Source organism: Hippopotamus amphibius, chromosome 13, assembly GCF_030028045.1.
Source record: "Hippopotamus amphibius kiboko isolate mHipAmp2 chromosome 13, mHipAmp2.hap2, whole genome shotgun sequence".
In the NCBI taxonomy this organism is placed as follows: Eukaryota; Metazoa; Chordata; class Mammalia; order Artiodactyla; family Hippopotamidae; genus Hippopotamus; species Hippopotamus amphibius.
Genome location: NC_080198.1, coordinates 653203 through 674761, shown reverse-complemented (window position 1 = coordinate 674761; position 21559 = coordinate 653203).

The following is a 21559-nucleotide window of genomic DNA, read 5'->3' as shown; positions in this document are numbered from 1 at the left end:
TTAGGGCACCTGATCCTAACCTCTGGGAGGCCCCAGGCCCCAGGGGACAAAGCGTCCCAAGGACTGAGGCTGCGGAGAAGGCCTGGCCCTCCTGACCTGGAGACCACACTCTCCTCTGTGGAGCTAGGAGCCAGCCCAGGGTGGGGGCACGACCTGGGCTGCCGGGCCCATGTAGGTGCCATGATGAGGCTGGAGCCCAGGGAGGGGCTGGGCACTCCGGAGGCCACGGAGCCGGGTCGTGGGAGCGGAGGGGCTGCAAGGGACAGGCCCCCCTTCCCGTGCCCGTGTGGAAAGGGGCCTCTGCAAGGAGGGAGGGGGTCAGTCCACAGTGCTCCCCCCGCCCCCACACACACGTCCACACACACACACACACACACGTTCTGGCCATAAACACACACACACACACGCACACACCCACAAGCCACAAACACACCCGCACACATAAGCATACACACAACGACAAGTAGACACGTCACAAAGCAAGTCCTCAGAGACACAAATTCAGACACAGACGCACTGACACACACAAGGCACATATGGGCTCGTGTGCTCACAGACACATACACACCCTGGCACGTGCCTTCATTCACACAGACACAAGAGCACACACACACGTGTGCAAATGCACATGTAGAACTCAGTCACAAAGCCAGGCGGACCCAGACACACACCCACATGCGTGCAGACGTGTACGTGCTCCCTGCGTGGCTGTGTGTCTCCCCCCGCCTCCCCCCCCCCCCCACACGCTGTCTGTCCCGTCAGGAGTGATCCCCGAGTGCCTCTGGTCCGAGCCCAGAAGAGAGCACCGCCCTCCCTGGCTCCCCCTCCCCTTCCCCAATTAGCCAGGACACAGGGGCTGCGAGAGCAGCCAGCTCAGCCTGGGCCTGGGGCACGCCTGCAGCTGAGACGCGCCTGTCACTTCGAGGGCCCCTCTCAGATGGCTGACGCCCCCCCAGCACAGCCCAGCTGTTTATCGCCGCAGTGGCCTCGAGACAGGCCCTTCCCCGCTGCTCCCAGACCAGCAGCCCTCAGAGGAGCACCTGTCCACCCGGCAACTGTCTCCCAGGCGCCTCCAGTGCAGCGGGCACCCGCCAGGCCCTGGGGACAGCGCTGCGGCGAGCGGAGAGCCCAGCACTCGCGGAGCGGACGGCCAGGGCAGGACAGGCTAGGAAAACCGGCACAGAGGTCCCTGCCGAGCGCGACCCCGGGAGGGACTCAGCCCGTGGGAGCCCCAGGGGGCCTCTGACGGCTCGGTGGCTCCGGGAGCTTTCCGGCCTGAAGCACTTGATCTGCGTGGGGTGGGGGAGGAGGATTCAGGACTGGGTTCCGGGTTCGGGTAGGTCGAAGGCCAGACCTGGTCTGGAGGGCATGAGACAACCCCTCCCAGAGCTGCCGGCGGGCAGGTCCCACCCGTCCCTGCCCGCTCCCACCACCCAGGCTCGCAGCTCCGAGAACCGAGGTGGAGACTTCCAGCTGGGAGCCGCACGGCAGGGAAGCAGAGACAAAGGCCCAGAAACCAGCGGCACCAAGGCGCCCGGGGGCAGGGAGGAAAGGGAGCGCCCGAGGAGCAGAGCCAGCTGGTCGGAGCCCAGAGAGCAGCCGGTCCAGCCCCCTCAGCGTGGCGAGCCCCCGAGCCCCCCGCAGAGCTGGGACCAGACCTGGCTGCGTGGGAGGAACCGCAGGGTCCACTGTGAGGGGCGTGCACAGGGAGGGGTGTGTGGCCGGCTGTGCAATCAGTCCATCCGTGGGCCACACGACGTGGAGACGAGACAGCCCCTCCACACCTACCGCTGATGTCTGGCTGACAAGTGCCATTTTCATGGGATGACAAGGCCAAAATGCAGCCCCGTGGCAGGGGGGCATCTGGCGGCACAGACGTCCCAGGGGTGGGGGCTGGAGGGCGCCGTCCGGCTGGCTCACGTGGTCAGCGGCTGCGGTGCTGCCGGCCTGGAGGTGGACGGGGGGAGGAGACCCCTGCCCGCTCCAGCCACCCCCGCCCACTGCCACGGGGAGGCCCGGCGGGGGAGGGAGCTGGGGGTGCAGACGCCGCTTCTCCGGAAAGCTGGAGTGACCTTCCCAGGGTGAGCGAACGCTGGGCGCCAGAGGGGCAGGAGTGGCGCGGGCACGGCCGGAGCTGGTCCCCCTGCAGCCGCTGACCCCGGGGGCCGGGAGCACCTTTCGGACGGGGTGGGGGCAGGGCGATGGGAAGAGGCTGGGGCTGGAGGTCTGCAGGGCAGAGCCTGTGCCAGCAGCTACCTGAGGCCCCGGAGGCAGCGCGCGCAGAGCTCAGAGGGTCAGGGAGCAGCTGAGCGAAGTATCAGCGATGCCCCCAAACCGCCGGCAGCCTGCGCCTGGGCTCCTGCCCACCAGGACCTCCCGGGGGCCCAGGTCAGCCCTGGCCCACCTGGACAAGCAGAGGCGGCCCCTGGGCACCTCGAGACAGCCCGACGGGCCCAGGCGGGGACGCGGCGTCCAGGCGCGCGCCGAGAAGTGGCCTGTGGACCTTGGTCCCCCCCAGACTCGCCCAGAGGGAGCAGCCCTGCCTGCGGCCACCTCCCCCCATGGCCGGGGGGCCGAGGCTGTGAGAAGGCGCGTTTGGGAGAAAATGAGAGTGGAAATTAGGTCAGCCGCTTAGGAGCAGGAAAGAAATGAGATACCGCGTGACAGCGGAGACAGCGGTAATGGGGAAACTTTCTTCAATTATGTGAAGGCAGCGGGAGGACAGGGGACAAGAGATAGCGGACGCCTGCCGCATCCTCCTGCCATCCATCACCCGCCTCGCGGCCCTGGTGACAGCGACGGGCCCTGTGCCGGCTGCCTTGCAGGCCTGCCTGTGACAGCGACGGGCCTGGGCCCTGCCCAGGCCACACCTGGACCCTCGGACGGCAGACCCACGCACTGGCCAGGATGCACACACGTTCATACACGCCCACTCTGGTGCAGAGGACCCTGGACACCCGGACCCAAAGACACAGGCACACGCTCACTCCCAGGTCCTCCCTCAGCACCCAGACACGCACAGATACACACACGCTCGCGAGACACACCCTCAGACACACGTGAACACACAGGACGTATTACACACACACAGCCATGCTCTGAAACAGACATAAACACACACACACATGCTCACAGACACACACTCGACACATAAACACAAGGACACACACACACACATCACACCTGGACACACTCCTAACAGGTCCTGCACTCACGGACACGGTGACCAGACGCTTTCACTCTGGGCAGCCGATGCAGCCACGCCCCGTGCCCCTCGGACACGTCCTCCCCACGTGCGGGGCCCCCGGCCCTCCGTATCCAGCCCTGCCACGTCCCCTCCCTGCCCGGCCCCCACCTCACCCCCAGCACAGACCCCACCCCGCGGAAGGACCGTCACCGCGGCCCTGCGCTGATGCCCGCCGAGCTGCTCCGGAAGTTCCGCGGCCCCGGGCGCCGGGCCCTGAGCCCCCCCCACCTCCTCTCCCCGGGCACCCGCTCGGCAAACGCGTCCTGCACGCCCCAGGGCCGCACGGCGGCCGGGCGCTGTGCCACCCAGGGTCTATGTTAACAAGGAGGCCCAGGCCAGCTCACGAGCCCCGGGGAGCGGAGCACACGCGTGTGGCACGTGAGGGGGACAAAGGCCACGGAAAAGCAGGGCAGAGTGGGTGGGGGTTCACGGTGGTCCTGAAAGGCCTCAGGGAGGAGGAAGAAGGGCTCCAGGCGAGAGAGCGAGGGGCCGGCGGGGGCGGGGGGGGGCGGGGGAGGCAGGAAAGAGGACCACGAAGGAGCAGCCAGCTCTCGGCGGGCCAGCAGGAGGCCGCGGCGCTCTGGTGGGTGTTGCAAGCCTGACCCCGGGGAGGCCCCGGAGGAGCCTGGGTCACAGACACACGCAGAGGCCCCCGCCTGACGCGGGCGCCACGTGAAGGTCAGAGAGACAAAGACACCAGGGCTGAAGGGGCCTCTCCTGCGACCACGTGCAGAAGGTGCTTCAGGGAGGAAGGCGCGGGCCAGCCGAGCGTGGTGCGGCCACGTGTGGAAGCCGCTCGGCACATCGTGGAGCGTCTCGAAACCATCGCCTGAGCCGCAGCAGGTCACACGCGGGAGCGCGCTGCGCCCCACTCACCGCAATCCTAGACACAGAGAGCGTCCCCCGGGGACAGAGAGCAGCCGCGGGGCCTGGAACAGCCCTTCCCCCCCAGACCACACGCTCGCAGCCCGAGGGACGTGCGGAGCGGACCTACCAGAACCAGCCCGTCAGTGCCCCAGCCGGCCGGGACGGGCCTCCAAGCAGGTAACTATAACGCAAATGTGCACGGGGCCCAGGGTGACCGTGACCGCGCCCCATCAGACGCTGCCACGCCCCCGGGAGCCAATGCCCCACTGGGAATTGCGGCAGTTTCGTCTGCATTTCTGTCTCCTGCAACCAAAATATCCTCATAGTTGCACGAAGTAGGGAGACCCCCAAAGATGCCGTGCTCGACCGTTGACTCTGACAGTTGGAAAAATAAGAGCTAAATAATGTGTCTGAAAAGCTGAAATGAGTTAAGCTAAAAACAGAACACACGAACTTTCAAAAACCTCAACACACACAAAAAGCAAATAAAATGGCAATAGAATCTTAAGTGGGGAAAAAACCAGAAACCATAAAAGATGACAGAAGTTGGCGTGAAATTATTAATTACAATCCATGTTTAACGTGCTGTTTTACAATAGGTATGAAAACCCGACTTAAGAGTCCACCTTTTCACACTGAATAAAACAAAATCAAACTAAATGCTGTTCATGACAGAAATCTGCAAAGCAACGTTACAAAAGATAAAAATACACCAGGATAGGAAAGCAAAAGGAAAGCACAGGTCAAATGTCAATACAGTCGCGACTCTGACAAAAAGCTCCGCGTAGACAAGGCGCGCCGAACTCTCCCGAGACGTGACGCGCCCAGGACGGCGCGGTCAGACACGGGGCGATGAAACTCCCAGGGCCCGGCAGACACGCGTCACCAGCTGAGGACCAGATTCACGTCTTACAGTCCCGGGAGGCCACTAGGCAGGTGCAAAGAAAGCAGTACAGATTCTGAGTAACATCAGTAAGAAGGGGTGCGTGCATGTGCGTGCGTGTGTGAACAGAGAGTACTTGGGGGTGGGGCGGAGGGACGGGTGTAGAAGACTTTGGACCTCACAAACACCCCCGGAACAGACGGCTCGACCATCAAAACACCTAAATAAAGCCTGCCGACAACAACGGAGCCGCCGCCCAGTTGTCTGTCCTCCGTGCCACACAACCAAAGGTTTTGTTTTTTACTACAAAAGTTTCCAAAAAGAGCTTTCAGAAACGTTCAAGGAAGAGTTGAGTACATAGAGATGTGCCCTATCCTTGTTTGGAAGATTTAATCTTAATATGGCATTTGTATAAATTCAACCCAAACTGACCTCTCAGGATGACACAATTTAACTCGAGATCCAATTGGGATCTTCACTTTTCTGACTTGGAAAACATCATCGCAAAGTGGTCCAGGAAGATTTAGTTCACGAGGAACTGCTGGAAAGACGGCCGCTGAGGAGATGCCGGGTCTCCCGGGGCCGCAGCCCCTCACGAAGCCCCGGGAACACGTGTGCTGGGGACGCGAGGGGCAGACCCCGCCGGGCGGACCACCCTCCTGGGCGAGGGGGCGCCGGTCAGGGTGGGGAGGAGACACGGTTCTGCTTCACAACGTCACCTACTCACAAGGAAGTAAGTGCCAGGGAAAAATGAAAGCGTAACTCTAAAACAAGCCGTAAAACACAGACAAGTGTATGAGTTGGGAAAGCTGTCCTGAGGACAACACCAAGAGCAAAACCCACCAAAGAAATGAGTACCAGACACGACTACACGAGCATCTCAAACGTCTACCCCACGGACGAAATAAACAAAATGAAAAAGAAAATGAAACGAAAACGAGAAAGATTATCTGGGGATGTAATCATAATATATGTGTCCAGGGAAAGGGTTAATATCCTTAACACATGAACACTCACAGAAATACTAACATACAAACAGAAAAATGGGCAAAGACTATGAACAACTTTCAGCAGAAGAAACACAAATACCAAAAGGCAGCTGAAGCCCTGTTCAGGCTCATCAGCATTCAAGCACATGCAAATTAGCGCACAACGACCGTTTTCCCCTATAGAAGTGGCACTTTACGTATTATTACTATTATTACAGTGGTGTTGGCAAGAGTGTGGGAATACTGCGTCGATGCCCTCGCGGTGGAAACCGTGGTACGGCTGTTCAGACGGAGGCTTCATCTCCTGGATCCACACCCTCCCTGGGTCCCTTCTGACCCACCTATTCTTCTTGTAGAAATCGTCCTAAGAAAATAATTCGCTGCAAGGCTCTTTCTTGCGGCGCTTTTCTGAATGGCAAACAACTGACAGGCAATCGCTGGCTCTATACAATCACGTTTTCACACGACGGCATTCTATGTGGCCATCGACAGCGGTGTTATACACGCAGGCATGTCCGTGCCGTATTGTTAAGTGAAAAGAATGAGAGAAAACAGCACATACCCCCAAAATCCATTTCTGTAAGAAAAGTAAGAAAGGCTTCGCGCTACAAACATGGATTTCCCTAGCTGGTGGGGTTGTGGGTGATTTATACACTTGCTACGTTGCAGTTATTTCCACTTAAAATTTTCTTACAATAAATATACATTAATTGTATAATAAAAATAAACGTTTTCAGGAGGAACAGGGACTGAGAAAAGTACCACACAATCACACACTCACCGACACGGAGAGACGGTCGTCATACACCGTGAAAGGGAAGTAGTGTGTTACAGGACAGTGTGTGCACTCTACTCTCCTTTCGTTTAAAAACAGAAAACGTGTCTATTCATATGCACGGAAAATGACAGAAGATAAAATCACATATTAGGAGTGGTTATCTCTGGAGGGTGTGACAGGCTATCTTTTTGTTTTCTTTGTGCATTTCTGCGTTTTCCACAGCTACAGTGTATTAAGGTTATAATTAGAAATTATATTTACTTTTAGGAAAATATTTACATCTTTGCATCCCATAATTCTAAGATTTTTGTCCTGAGGAAATGACGCCTCCCTGTACTAGTCTCCTTAAACCAGCCGTCCTCACTCAGGAGGACGGCGTCCCCGGAGCTGGAGGTGCCCGGGCACTCCCGGTGGTCACCAGGGGGTGGGAGGCTCCGGCACTTCGTGGACGAAGGCCAGCGATGCTGCTAGACACCCCACGACCACAGGACGGTCCCCACGGCAGAGACCGACCTGGTCCCAAACGTCAGAGCTGAGGTTGAGACCAGTCTTCAACCCTCACGTCTTCTTTTACGACTTAAAGGACAAGACATTCCCCCACGCAGCCCTGCGTCTCTGCAGAGGGTCACCCTCAGAAAAGCCAGACGCTGAAGGCGCTTGAAAGGGGTGTGCACGCTGGACCTCCTCCCACGAAGCAGCTTCGGGGCCTGGCTGGTCATCTCGGGTCACTTCTCAGGCTCTCCGGACCCCCACAGCCTGCACCGCCGGCCCCCCCCCCCCAGGGCTGTCCCCTCATCTCCGCAGCTCTCTGCCGAAGCGCCCCCTTCCTCCAGCCTCTGACCCCACCCGCTCCCGCCCAGGCTCTGGACCCTGCACCACACAGACACCCAGACACGGGTCGGGGCAGCAGAGACAACCCTCCCACAGCCCGGAGGCCGGAGGCGCCAAACGAAGCCCCTGAGACAGAGAACTGCTGAATACGGAAGAACCTGAGCTTTGCTAATGTTCGCTGTGCGGACCGCCTTGAGAACGTGCAGGGAACGCCACGTACGCGTACAAATGTCGGGCTGCGAAGCTCAGGAAACAGCTCCTGCGGAGCTGTGCACACAGGTGGTCTGGAGGCGGCTGGCGTGGCGGGGCAGAGGAAGGAGGTCTCTGCTCTTTCGGGGCCGAATGGGAGAGAGGGCGAGAAGACGGACGGACATAGCTGCTAACCCATCACCGCCGGGCTCTGAGCGCCACGCTGTGACGGCCGGCACCTGGCACCAGGGGCCAGACGCTGGGCTTGTTTCCTGGTGCGCACGGGGCCCCGCGGGTGGGGGGTGCAGGGGTCCTTCCTGAGGGGAACCGTCACCCTCTCGCAAGGACACTGGCTCATGGGAGGTCATTCCAGGTCTTCGCGAAAGGAAAAGCTGTCTCTTCAGATGGGCAGAAGAGGCTGTTTTCAGACCAGGGACCCTGTTCCCCTCCTCAGGGTCCCCTCCTTTCCAACCAGCGCCTGGCGTTTATGTGGCGGGTCTGCCGTGGCTGCTAATTCGATTTGGGCCGTAACTCTGCGACCCCACGATCATGTCTGGAGTCTTATTTCAGCTCTACCAGTCCTGTAGCTTCAAAGGAGAAGGGACTGTTTTAGGAGCGTGGTAGCAGCCCTCTAACTCCTCGGCGTGTCTTCAGCTGAGATTTTAAAGCCCTGAGCTTTCTTCGCTTTTCTTCTGTAAACCTTCCTGCATGCTCAGAAGTGGCCAGCTGTATGGCCAGTCACCGAGGCCACCTCGTCTCCCAAAGCCAGGACCTCATCCCAGGAACCGCATCCGTCATCAGAAGGTGACACGATGGCCCAGGAGATGGTGCGGACTGCTGCTTCCACCTCTGACAGAGCATGGCTTCCCCAAGAGCAGGGACCCTGCCTGTCACTTCTGCCCTAAAAGTGTACCAGGTACACAGTAGGCACTAAATAAGTGCAGAAACCCACCCTGAGCTGGCCTGTCTGGGCTCACTTAACCGGGAGGGCAGCCGGATCCAAAGACCAAGAAGCGGGACTTCCTAGGTGGCACAGTGGTTAATAGTCCGCCTGCCAATGTACCGAGACCCCACATGCCACGGCGTAACTAAGCCTGCGCGCCACAGCTACTGGGCCTGCGCTCTAGAGCCCGTGAGCCACAACTACTGAGCCTGTGTGCTGCAACAACTGAAGCCCGCGTGCCTAGAGCCCGTGCTCAGCAACTAGAGAAGCCACCGCAATGAGGAGCCCGTGCACCTCAATGAAGAGTAGGGCCAGCTCGCCGCAACTAGAGAAAGCCTGTTCGTAGCAACGAAGACCCAACTCAGCTAATTAATTCATTTTTAAAAAGTCTTTTTAAAAAAGCAAAGACCAAGAAGCACAGGGAGCTCCCTGTGACCACCTCGCTGGTCTCTGCCGCTGACACGGGCGCCACGTGGCAGGAGCCCTGGGGTCCCCCCGACAGGTAGTGAACTTGCTTCCGTATGGAACGTTCCGGGGGGGTCCTGATTGACCTGGCCTGAGCCCGAGACCCTCCGGGAGCCCACGCGTAAGTGCACATGGGGTCGAGTCACAGGCCCGCCACCTTGGAGGCCAGGGCTGGGGTCCCACAGGACCTGATGGGCTGTGACGGGGAGCAGGTCCCTAGGAGACGGGACGGGGACATACTGGGCACGCACACACACGCACACGTGTGCACGGGGGCACACGTGCAGACACAAAAAGAAAGAACTGAAAATAATTTACTCATTGATTAGGGAACTGCTAGGAAACTACAGCGTATTCTAAAAAAGAATGTGATGAAGATACACTGAGATTCAGAGAGATCTCAGAAGCATGTCGTCACCTGAAAGAATCAAATCACAGAACAATAATATCACGTGGTCCCGCCTATGTTTTAACCTACCATTATATATGTATACGTATGTGCATTTAGAAAAAGGTCAGGACAAAAACAGATCATTTTAAGACGATCACAGGACGCGGCGGGAGAGGGAGGGTTAGGGGGACTCTCGGGTTTTATTCCAAACCTCCTCCGCCGCTTGATTTGGCAAAGTGAGCAGCGCTGGGCTCCCGTGTTCAACGCGGAGGTGGGTGTCCAGGCGCAGGGCTGTCCGAGCGTCTCCTGCGTGAGGGCCCCCGCGCGGCCCCCCGTGGGCCTCCCGGCTCCCCGCAGCCCACCGCTGTCGGCCAGGACTGGCCGTAACGGGGAGCGCGCACGCCGCTTCTGTCACCGCTCTGACCGCACGGGCGCCTGGGCCTGCCACTCCTCCTGCGGAAAGCAAACAACTGGGCCTCCTACAACCGAGCAGAGCACAAGGCAGGCGTGTGGCTCTCGCCTGGCCCGGCCACGGAGCGCCCGCCTGGCACCCAAGACGCGCCTCCGTGACCTGCGTGCGTGTGCGGGTGTGGCCGGCTAAGGGCCGTGGGAGCCGGCTGCGAGGCCCTGGCGTGGAGACGTGCGAGGCGCAGAGCACACCCGGTCTCACCCCGCGTAGGGGTTAGGAAGCAGGGAGGCCGAGGGGGCCTGGAGCAGGGCACGGAGGGCCTGACCTCCGCCTGGAGGCCGGGGGCGACGGGCGGCCACCAAGGGGTTGAAGCAGGAGGTCCGGCGTGTGCGCCTCGGAGATTCCTCTGGGGGTGGGTGGGGGGGTGTGAGGGGACGTACGGTCTGGTCCCCCCACTCCTGGGTAGCCCTGCCCCGCCCGGGGAGGCTCTCCAGAGCCCCCTGGCTGCCATCTTCTCTTGACTTGTGTCCTCAGCGACACACTGCGTCCTGGCCTTCCTCCCTCCCCGGCTGACACAGGACCAGCCCGGGAGCACCTGGAGGCATCCGTGGTCCGAGGAGGGGACACTCGCCGTCCTCCCCTGCCCGGCACCGCCCCCCCCCCCGCCCTCCCTCAGCAGGGGGCCCCGGTGCGGGGGACCCTCAGCGCCTCTGCCCTCTCCTGCAGAAGACCCTCCCCTCCTGCCCCGCTGTGAGCCTGGAGCGGCTGACAGCCAGCTCAGCCGTGACCGTGACCGGGGAGAGGACAGGCCGGGCTGTGCGGGAGGCGGGAGATCAGCGTCTTCTCAGCAGCAGAGCAGCCTGAAGCCTGACGAGACCCGCCCTTGGCCTCTAAGGAACTCAGACGCGTATAAAATCCCTCTCTGCTCAGCGATTTTGCGGTGGTTTCTGCTGCTTGACCCGGCTCTGGCCCAGGCTCCTGTACCTGAAACTCCAGAGCATCTGCTCGGTCCTGGTGGTCCTGAGGACGCTCGGTCTTCCCGGACCACTTACAAAACGAGGAGAGGGGACTGGGCCCCCGGCAGCGGGAGCCCCAAGCGGGGATTTCCACGCAGCCCAGGGACGCCTGGCAGGGACTGGCTCTCAGCCCCCTGGGGGCAGGTTTCAGGGACCGGGTCACCGCGAAGAGGGGAGGAGGGCTGCAGAGAAGAAGGGAAGGAGGGGGACGCGTGTGACTGCTCGTCACCAAACAAGAGCCTCAGGAGGCAGGACACCCAGCTCAGCAGGGACCCCTCAACCACTGGGTTTTCTGGGCCTCCTCGGGGCATGGAGACCAGCATCTCATCCCAGCCCCTTTGCGGTCAGATGAGAAAAGTTGGGCTCAAAGGAGAGACAGGACTTCCAAAGTCACACGGCGAGTTAGCGTCAGACCTGGGCTGGAAGCGGGGTCCCAACGCGACACCTTCCGTCCGCATCCCCCCCCTGCTGCTCCTGCGAGGCAGGCGAGGCCAGCTGGGGGCCTTCCCTCCTCCCTCTGCAGCCGTCTCGCTCTCATCCCACGTCCGCTGCAGTAGCTCCGGGCCCCCAGGACCACCAGGTGCACGGTCAGTGTCACACGTGACCTGGGCGCTCCCTTCTGCTCACCCAGGCTGGGCGTCCACGGCCACAACTGCGAACCCAGGCGCGGGGCTGGCAGGGACCCTAAGCCAGCTGGCTCTCGCTACACAGCAGCGCCCAAGCCGAGAGGCTCACACACGCGCGGATGCCACTTCCCGTGACGTGGGATGGGGCCGCGGGCAGCCTGCGCAGGAGGCCCTCCCGGCACAGCTGTCCTCTCCACGCCGGCCTCGTCCTCCTCAGGCCCTCGCGGCCTGTCCACGCAGCGGCGGGTGGTCCAGGAGCCACGGTGGCAAGTACAGGCCTCCTGAGACCGGGGCTGGGGACCAGGACGCCGTCCCTTCAGCCACATCCACTGGCCGAAGCGGGCCCGGCCGGCCCAGGGGTGGCGGAGGGGACCCTGTCGGGAGGGCTGCACCTCACGGCCGGGGAGCGAGGGTGCGGGGAGGATCGGGATGTTTTTGTGAGCACGTGACCACAGATTCCAAACACCTGGTGAACGTCAAGGGCATGCTTTCTGCAGAGCATCTACATCGGGGCTCTTAAACCGTTTTCGGTTTCATTTTGAACAAAAACATGACTGACGGCCAGATCCCGCTCAGGGCTGCCAGCTCGAGCCCTCTGCAAGACACAGTTAATGAGCGTTTTTTAGCAAAGAAATGAATGAGAACGCTTCCCACTTTAAAAGATGCCTGGAGACTTCTGGTACCAGCAGCTTGGCAGACTGCAAACCCTGAGAATCCGCTGCTGCAAACACACAGAAAGAGCAGATAAAATCCAACACAGAGTCCTCTAAAGGCAAGAGGAACTGGTAGAAGACGGGGGTGGGCAGGGAGAGAGCCAGGACCCGACCCGGGAGGGAAGGGAACCAGCCGCAAACAAGGGGGGAGCAGCAGCGGCACAGAGGAGCAGGGCTCAGATTCCGACGTTCCTGCAGGAGCAGGGAAAGCCTTGGCCTTGGGCAGATGTGGGCGGAAACCGAGACCCCGCAGAGGGGAGAGACCGAATACACAAACACACAATGGTCAGGCCACACACAGAGACAGAACTCGGACCCACGGTCTGCAGCGACCGGCCCAGGAAGCCAAACAACAGCCCCGTAATAATTGGCCCCAAGCGGCCAGGACTCGATCAGTAACGGACAGCTTCTCTAATGTTGTCCCCGTTCCCAACTAAGCACCAGCCAGAGAGCCTGCCTGGCCCCGAGGACGCCACCGCCGAGCTTCCGGGCCGGCTGCTTCTGTCTGGGCGCCCAGAACCTTCCTCTCCCCTCCGTGAAGCTCTCCCACTCCCCTGCCTGCCTTTGAGTCTCGGCCAAACGCAAGTGATGGTGGCCGACTCCCCGGCTGTAGAAACCTCTGAGTAAACAGCCTTTGCTTCTTCTCGTTCAGACGGCCTTCATCTATTCCCACAGAAGAAAAAGCCTCCCCACAGGCTGGACCACTTCCAGATAACCATCTCCAAATATGTGACCCAAATAACGCTCTCCCAGCAATGGGGGGGTGTTTACACTAGAAGCAACGATGACCACATTTACTCTCAAGAGACTAAAGGAAAAACTGTAAGGTCAACTTCATTTATGTAGAATAAGCACTTTAATATGATTTAATGCCCCTTCACAACAAAAACTCAACAAAGCAGGAATAAAACGGAACTCCTAAGTGTGACGCAAAGTATATATAAAAACCCACTACAGAGTCACAATTAATGATGGAATATTAGCAGCATCACCCAATTAGAGTCAGGAACGTGACAAAGTCGCCCACTGTCACCACAGCTATTCAACGCTGTACTGAAAGTCTCAACGTGTGCAGGAAGACAAGAAAAAGAAATGAAATGCATCAGGACTGGAAAGGAAGCAGTGAAGAGTTTCATTATGTCCAAAGTATAAGAGCAGCCCCACTGAACGTCCTGGAGAACCTCCAACAACCTGGTGCAGCTGGTAAAGGGCACAAGGTCAAAGCACAGACACAAACCGCGTCTCCAGACCACAGCAGCCGCCGGCAGGACGTTTAATGTAAAAAGACACCGAGAACAATTAACAATGCGTGGATAGGATTAGAAGGAAATCTAACAAAAGATGTGTATGATCTTTGTGGAGGAAATTATAAGACTTTATCGAAAAACATAAAAGAAGACCAAAGTAAATTAGGCAGACATGCCACGTGCATGGGTGAGAAGACTCAGTACCGTAGAAATGACAGTTCTCCCAGACTGACCTATAAATTTAATTTAATCTCCATTAAATCCCATAGGGAATTTTATAGAACATGACAAACTAACCCTAAACTTTATGTGGATGAACAGAGGACTGAGAACAGCTGTGACAGTCTGAGCAAAGGGGTGGGGACCTGCCAAGATAGTTATTAAGATGGGCCACGACGCTTCAGTACCTAAACGGTGAGACATCAGGCACGGGAAGAGGACACCGAAGGCACAGAGCAGGGAGCCCAGACGCAGAACGGGAAAGACCTGCAGACTGGGGGGCAGGCGACAGAAAACAGAAATGGTTCTCCCTGCAGGAAAGAAAGGAATCTTTAAACCAAATCATACAATATTTTAAAAAGACACATGATAGAGTTCAATGGTGATGAAAAACTATAAGGCTTATAGAAAAAAAACCAGAAAATATCTTTATGTCTTCAGGTGGGGATTTATGGAGTCAAACACAAAAAAACAACCAAAGAAAAGACTAAGAACTTTGCGTACATAAAAATTTAACCCTGCTGTAAGACAAAAGACATAATAAGCAAAATAAAATAAAAAACAAGCTACAAACTGGGAAAGATACTTGCTATGCACACAACTGACCAACAGCTGTTGTTCAGATTACGTGAGGAGCTGCTACTGTCATAAAGAAGATGCCTCACAGCTCAGCCCGAGGCCGGCAGAGGACAGAGGAGGGAGGGGAGGCCGCAGGGCGGCGGGCACCAAGGAGGCGGGGGCTGAAGAGCGCTTCCTGCATGTTTGCCGAGCCCCTTGGACGGACCCGGTATGTTCCTGCCACTGAGAGCCCGGGATTCCCAGACAGGCCCGCCGCCTGCGCAGACCCAGACCAGAAGTTAGATCGGACCCACCGCAGGCGCCAGCCTCAAGACCAGAGGTCTGTGGCCCCTAAGCAGGTACAGGGGAGGCCTTGGGGTCTTTCAGATCGGGCGGGGGTAGCTGATACCACACCCCAAATCTAGACCTTTGGGTGTGAGATCAGGGCTTCTCTGTGTGAAGGGATGGGGCAGGCGACCTTGGCAAACCTTTGAACTATGACCCCAGCACCCAGACTTCCGTACCGGGAACTGCCAAGCTCGGGTCGGAGCTGCTATGGCTTCTGGGAACGCTTCGGACTTTGGCGGGAGGTGGGGGGTCCCCAGCCCTGCAGGGGGTCCGAGCCTGAGAACGGCGCCCTCCCAGTCACGCGGGGGGGCCAGCTCCTTCACGTCCCAGAGCCTCCGCCCCGGAAGCAGCAGGGCCACAGTGCTGCAGGCTCTCTCCCACGCCACCCACCCAGGGGAGGACAGCTGGGGCGCAGGGCCCCCCGGGTCCAGGCTGGGCTCCTGTCCCTCACGACTGAATGAACGTCCGGCGACGTAGCCACGGGTGACCGTGGGGAGAAAGTGGAGCCCTCCCGCATGGCAGACGGAGCAGCAGGGGGCCGCCCCGCTGTGCCACGAGGCAGACAGACTCGAGCCCACCACGCAGCAACTCCCCCCTCGTTCTCACACATGTGGCAAGGAGACACTCACAGACACCGCGTGGCAGCTTCATTTACTACAGAGCAAAGTGAGGAGAGACCCACACGTCCCCCAGCCAGGGAACGCGCGCGGGCTGCAGGCGGCTCCTCGGGTGGCCTGTGGCGTAGCACCTCCGAGTCAGACCTAGACACGCTTAGAACAGGAAGCATGAGACACGCGAGACAGAACGACACATTACCTAGTGATGCAGGAACACACGCAGTCACAGAATAAGGATACACACGGAAAAGAGAAACACGACCAGGGGGCGGCGGTTCCTGCTGAGGAGGGGGAGGGAGGAGGTGGGGAAGCGACCCAGGCAGCCCTCCGCGAGGTTCCACTCCTTCAAATGACGTGCACACACACGCACACACACGCGCACACTCTCTGAAACACACAGAGGCAGAATGCTGACAAACCGTGTGTTGTTTACTGCGTATGTGTCATTTTCGTCTCGAGTCTGTGTGCTTGCAACATTTACAGCCTAAAACATTCACGTCCGCTGCGAACTCCCGTGGGGCCCGGTGGGTGACGTGTCAGGATGCCGGGGCGACACATGTGACAGCGGACGCCTCTCGCCCGTGGGCTGGCAGCACCGCGGTCCAGGGCCACGCTCCCCACCCCGCCTCCACGAGCGCGCAACTGTCATCACAGGACAAGAGCAGGGGCTGGAGGTGGTACGGCCAAAGCAGCTCATCAGACACAGGACTTTCCTTAGCGCAAGACTTCTTAGAGCCTTTAACAAGCCACACAGATGGTGGCTCTCCCAGAACCGGGACCCACTTTCTGCAGAACAAGCGTGTTCCCACATTTCCCAAACGCCCGGCCTTCTGCGTGCTGGGACTCCTGCATCACAGACCCCAAGGCTGTCGGGTGTCCGTCTGTCCCTTCACAGCGCTGACCTGATGCGACTATTCCAGGAAACCCAAGTCCAACAGGTCATGGGGGTGTCCGTACGCCAGGTACCACTCAGTCACCAAGGGCACAGACCTCAAGGGGCCTGTGCGAAGTGAGAGAGCCAGACAAAATGGTGTACAGGCTGCCTGTTCTATCTGCACAAAATTTTAGAAAATTCAAACTCATCTATAGTGGCTGAAAGCAGATCACTGGCTACTGCTGTGGGCAGGGGAGGGGCGGGAAGGAAGGAGGACTATGGAAGCTTGGGGCGGGAGGGGGAAGGATGCGGGTGTGGTCGCGACAGGGTGGCGGTTTCACGGGTATTTATCAGGTCAAACCATCAAACTGTACACTTTACGCACAATTCCCTGTATGGCAATCGGACTTCAGTACAACTCTCTGTGATGGGCCGGTCCCTGCAGGCCCTGGCGAGGAGAAGGGTGTCCCTTTGACTGGGGCCTGGGAAGACCAACGTGTCCAAGCTTCTCCGTTCCCGAGGATGGTGCCTGACGCATCTCCATCACGCAGCGCGGAGCGGCTCAGCGGACACACCGAGGCGTAAACGAGGAACACACGGATTGGGTCGGCCTGAACCGGTGGCAGCAGGCGGCGGCGCTCAGCTGTGGGCCCGCCGGGCGCCTGGGGCTGGGAGCTGCCCGGGACGGGACGGGACGGCGTCCGGGTGGACTGAGGTCTGGCCGGGCAGGGAGCGAAGCGCGAGGATGAGGCCAGACCCCCAAGCAAGGCCAAGAGCCGCCCGGAGGCCAGGAGGACGCGAAGAGGACTGGACGTGGCCCTGGGCGGTGCACGCGGTCAGGCCGCGCGAGGCCCTGTCACGTCCCCCGCGCTCACGTGCTGACACTGCAGCCTGCCCCGGGGTGGCCCTGGAGGCGGGGCCTGGGGGAGGCACGAGGGTCAGGGCAGGCCTGAGGTGGGGCCCCTCCTGACGGCGTAGCGTCCTGGCAGGAGACGCCTGCTCACGGTCTCCTCCGTGGGGGTCACAGGCAGCGGTGGCCCTCCACACCCCAGGAAGAGTCCTCACAGAGACCCAGCCTGCCGGCGCCGTGACCTTGGGCTCGCCCGCCTCCAGCCTGCGGGAGACCAGTGTCTGCTGCTGACACGCCGCCCCCAGCCTGTCCTGGCGGCCAGAGCACACGGGTGCGGCACCTGAGGGCTCCGCCCACCCAGCACCCTGCTGGCAGCTGTGCCCCGGTCTCCTGGGGGCAACCACGCCCTGCGTTCACTTCACGCAGGACGAAAAGAGCCGAGATACCCCCACCCCACCCCCTCCCACGCTGCCCCCACTCCCTTCCGAGGAGAGGCGTGTGGTCTCAACGTCGGACACGGGCTCCACGACGGACCCGAGACCCGGCGTCAACCCGTGGGTCAGGCTGGAACTCGAGGGCCGCTTCCCCGGGTTTGGGAGCTGGTGGAATGGAGGCTGTGGCCTTCAGGACCCAGAGTGAGGACAGCCTGCCTGGAAATGAAGCCACGGGAGGGAAGGAGACAGGCAGGGTGCGGCGGGACCCACTCCCGATGGCGCCAGCCTGGACCAAACAGCCTCACGACTCAGCCACAGGGGCTTCCCTGGGGGTGCCGTGGCTGGGGGGCCACCTGCCAACGCAGGGAACACGCGTTCCAGCCCCGGTCCGGGAAGATCCCCCATGCCTCAGAGCAACGAAGCCCGCGCGCCACAACGACGGAGCCTGCGCTCTCGAGCCCGTGAGCCACAACGATTGAGCCCACGTGCCGCCATAGTGAATACTGAAGCCTACGAGCCTAGGGCCCGTGCTCCTCAACGAGAGGCCACCATAATGAGATGCCCACGCGCGACAACAAAGACCCAACGCAGCCAATAAATAAACATTTTAAAAAGTTTAAAAAAAAAACAACTCAGCCACCCGTGCCCATCACGCCCGCCCTTTGTTAAGCAAAGTGAGGCTTCTTTCCCTGGGAGCCAGAGGCGTGCCGGCCGCCACAGGACCCGTCTGGCCAGAGCGGGACGACGCCGGCCGCGGAGCCGCCTCGCCTGCACCCGCTGCCGCGTGCAGAGTCCAGCTCCTGCTTCTCTCCGACCTCGGGCTCAGAGGGGAAGAACCGCTCTCCCCATTCCAGAGACAAGCAGCAGCAGCTCAGGCTGAGGATGTAAACTCTTTGCTCTCATCCAAGGTGGCAGGTGCCCCCCAGGAAGCGTCTCCCACGACGTCCGCTGAGACACGACCTCTGCAGGCTGGGCCTGGGGCCCCTCCCAGAACCGCCTGCGTCCTCGACTCTGGGAACGCTCCCTCTGCCCTTCCCGACAGCAGCCAGGGGTTGCTCAGACCCCCACAGCGCCCGTACAGAAGCTCTGGGGGAACGTGAGTCCCCATCCTAGACCCCTCCCGGGCGTCTGACAGAGGCCCGGACCCCAGACCCCCACTCGGGGGTGGGCTCATCCCACCCAGGCAGGCCCCCGGGGCTCACCCGACTCCATGTGGAGGACGGGGCCTTCCTCCAGGTCAGCCCCCGGACCCCCAGGGTCAGGGGGGCCTGAGGAGCGGCCAGCGCGCACCCTTCCTGGACCCCACGCAGGTCTGGGCAGATGCGACTCAGCAGGTGCGCGGCTGGGATAGCAGGGTTCGTCCTTCCTCACGGACGGACGCCCTTGGGGAAGCGGGTGCAGGATGTGCATGATAAAGTCATTCCTCTGCCACCCAGCTGTGCAGGACGGGAAGACGACAGGGAGGAGTGGGGCTTACGCTCGGGGCCCCCAGGGCAGGGCGGCTCATCGCCAGACCCACACAGGCCTCACCCTCCCGGGGGACAGGGCCGGGCCTGCACAAGGGGGTCTGCGGGGCGCAGGACGCATTCGATGGAGCAGGGACGGAAAGTGAGGCGCTGGGAAGCAGGTCTTTCCTGACGTTCTCCGCTCAGTACAACTGGATGCCGGCTCTGATGTCCAAGCAGGTCTCTCTGGCTTGAAAAGAGATGGGAGGAAGGAACCCTCGCCGTGGTACAGAGTGCACCGCCAGGGCACAAACGTGCCCTTTCAGCACGCATGCGTCCCTATGGCGCTGACGCGCCACGACAGCACCTCCTTTCTCTCCTTCTGACGTGCTGCTGTCGAGCCACTGTGGGTGGGAAACCAAATGGATGACAATTGTATGTGAAGTAAGAGTCACTCACTCAGATGTGACAGCGCAACAATGGCTAAGAACCTCCAACATTCTCTCCTGCGTGAAAGCAACGGTCAGAATCAACATTTCAGAATTCTGGAAATTAACCAAAGGTGTGCAGCAATCTGAAGTGGGTGTAATTTTTACTGATTCTCAGTGAGAGCAGTCAGCTTTGCTCATCTCAGCTTGTCCTCGTCCAGCCTCGCCTGCCCGTAGCTCCGTGGTACCGTGGACACCAGAGCCAGGCAGCCAGGGGCGGCAGGAGGGGTGGGTGCCCCTTTAAGGCCCCGTCCCCAGAGAACCATCACTATTTGGTCTGTCTGGTGGCTACCGTGACACCCCCACTATCAGAACTGCCTGTATTTGAACTGACCCAGAGCTGACCTGCTGCAAACAGGCTGTCTCCTGGGGTTATGTGCAAAAACCATCAAAGGCAACTGCTGAACATTGCAGGGGCCTGGATAACAGCTGAGGCAAACAACAGGTTAACCAAAAAGCTTAAAAGGAAAAGCTGGGGAGGGAGAGGTCCACAGGGACACTGGACTTGCAGAGTCCCGGGATTCTAGACGGCCACGCAGGTGTGCAGGTCGTGTGAGCGTGCGGGGCTGTGCACTTGCACAGAGACAGCCTGAGGAGACCCGAGGCGCTCCCCTGTGGCTGACTCAGAGGACCTGACAGGCAGGAAGGGTGGCCCAACGGCGCTGCAGACGGCCGGGCTGAGAGCTGAGGCCGTGCCCTGTGACACACATGGCCCTCAGCAGAGAGTGCCGGGGAGACGTGCTGGTTCCGTGAAGTCAGCTGGCCACTGAGCTCACCGAATGGGGAGTTCAGTGACCACACAGGATAGAGACTACAAGCTTTACAGAATCGTTCAGAAAAGTCACAGACATGCAATTTTTTTAAAGGCCACGACCAAAAAACTTGTGATGGATCGAGAATATGATTTCCAGAGCAGACACATTAGATTATTTTAAATGTCCATTTCTCAACAAAAAAATGAGGAGACATGCAAAGAAAGAAGAAAACAGAAAGAAAAAAAATCAGTCACTAGAAGTATCCCTGAGGAAGCTCACCGTGGGCTTACTTGACAAAGACTTTACGTAAGCTATTTTAATTGTGTTCAAAGAAATAAAGGAAACCATGTTTGAAGAACTGAAGGAAAGTATGAGAACAATATCTCACCAAATAGAGAATAAAAATAAAGAGGCAGAAAAAAGAACCAAATGGAAACTCAAATGAAAATAACAGAAATTAGAGATTCACTAAAAGGGCTCAAGAGCAGATGTGAACAGACGGAAGAAAGAACCTGCAACGCTGAATTTCGTATTTGGTAATCAATTGCGGTTATCTGGTCTGGGGAAGAGAAGGAAAAAAGAAAGGAGAAAAAGCCCCAGCAGGGGGAGGCACCCTGAAGCGCACCAGCATGGATGCAACGGAAGAAGCAGAGGAGAGGAGGGAGAGAGGAGCAGAGAGAACACGCGCAGAGAAAAATGACCGAAACCTTCCCAAATCTGGCTTTAAAACGGTAAGCTACATCGCCAAGAAACTCGACAAATTCCAGGTGGGGTAAACTCAAAAAGATCTACGCCTGGATACGTCGTAATCAAACTGTCAGAAGTCAGAGGCAAAGAGAATCTTGAAAGCAGCAAGAAAGAAGCAACTCTCCACGTACAAGGAATTCTTAATATTATTAACAACGCACTGAAAACCATGCAGACCAGCGGGCAGGGAGGTGACAACACCCAAAGTGTGAAGACAGACTTCAACCCAGAGTTCTATGTCTAAGACAATCGTGCTTCAAAAATGGAGGAGAAATTGAGACATTCCCAGTTACACAAAAACAGAGAATCCATTACCCCACGAGAATACTGAAAGGACTCCTTCAGACTGAAACGAAAAGACAAAAATGTGAATCCTCATGGAGGGATAAAGAGTGCCAACAAAGGTAACTACTGCATACAGGTAAATACGCAAAAGAGCATAAATATCAGTATAAAATATACATTTTCACTTGCAATACTTCTTCCTCTTAGCTGACTTAAAAGACAACTGCATAAAGCAGTAATATGCCGATGGGCTCAAAGTGCACGCAGACATCATGTGTGTAACAGCAACAGCACAAAGAAGAGAGAGGAAACAGAGCCATACAGAGCAAAGTTCCTGTATGCTAC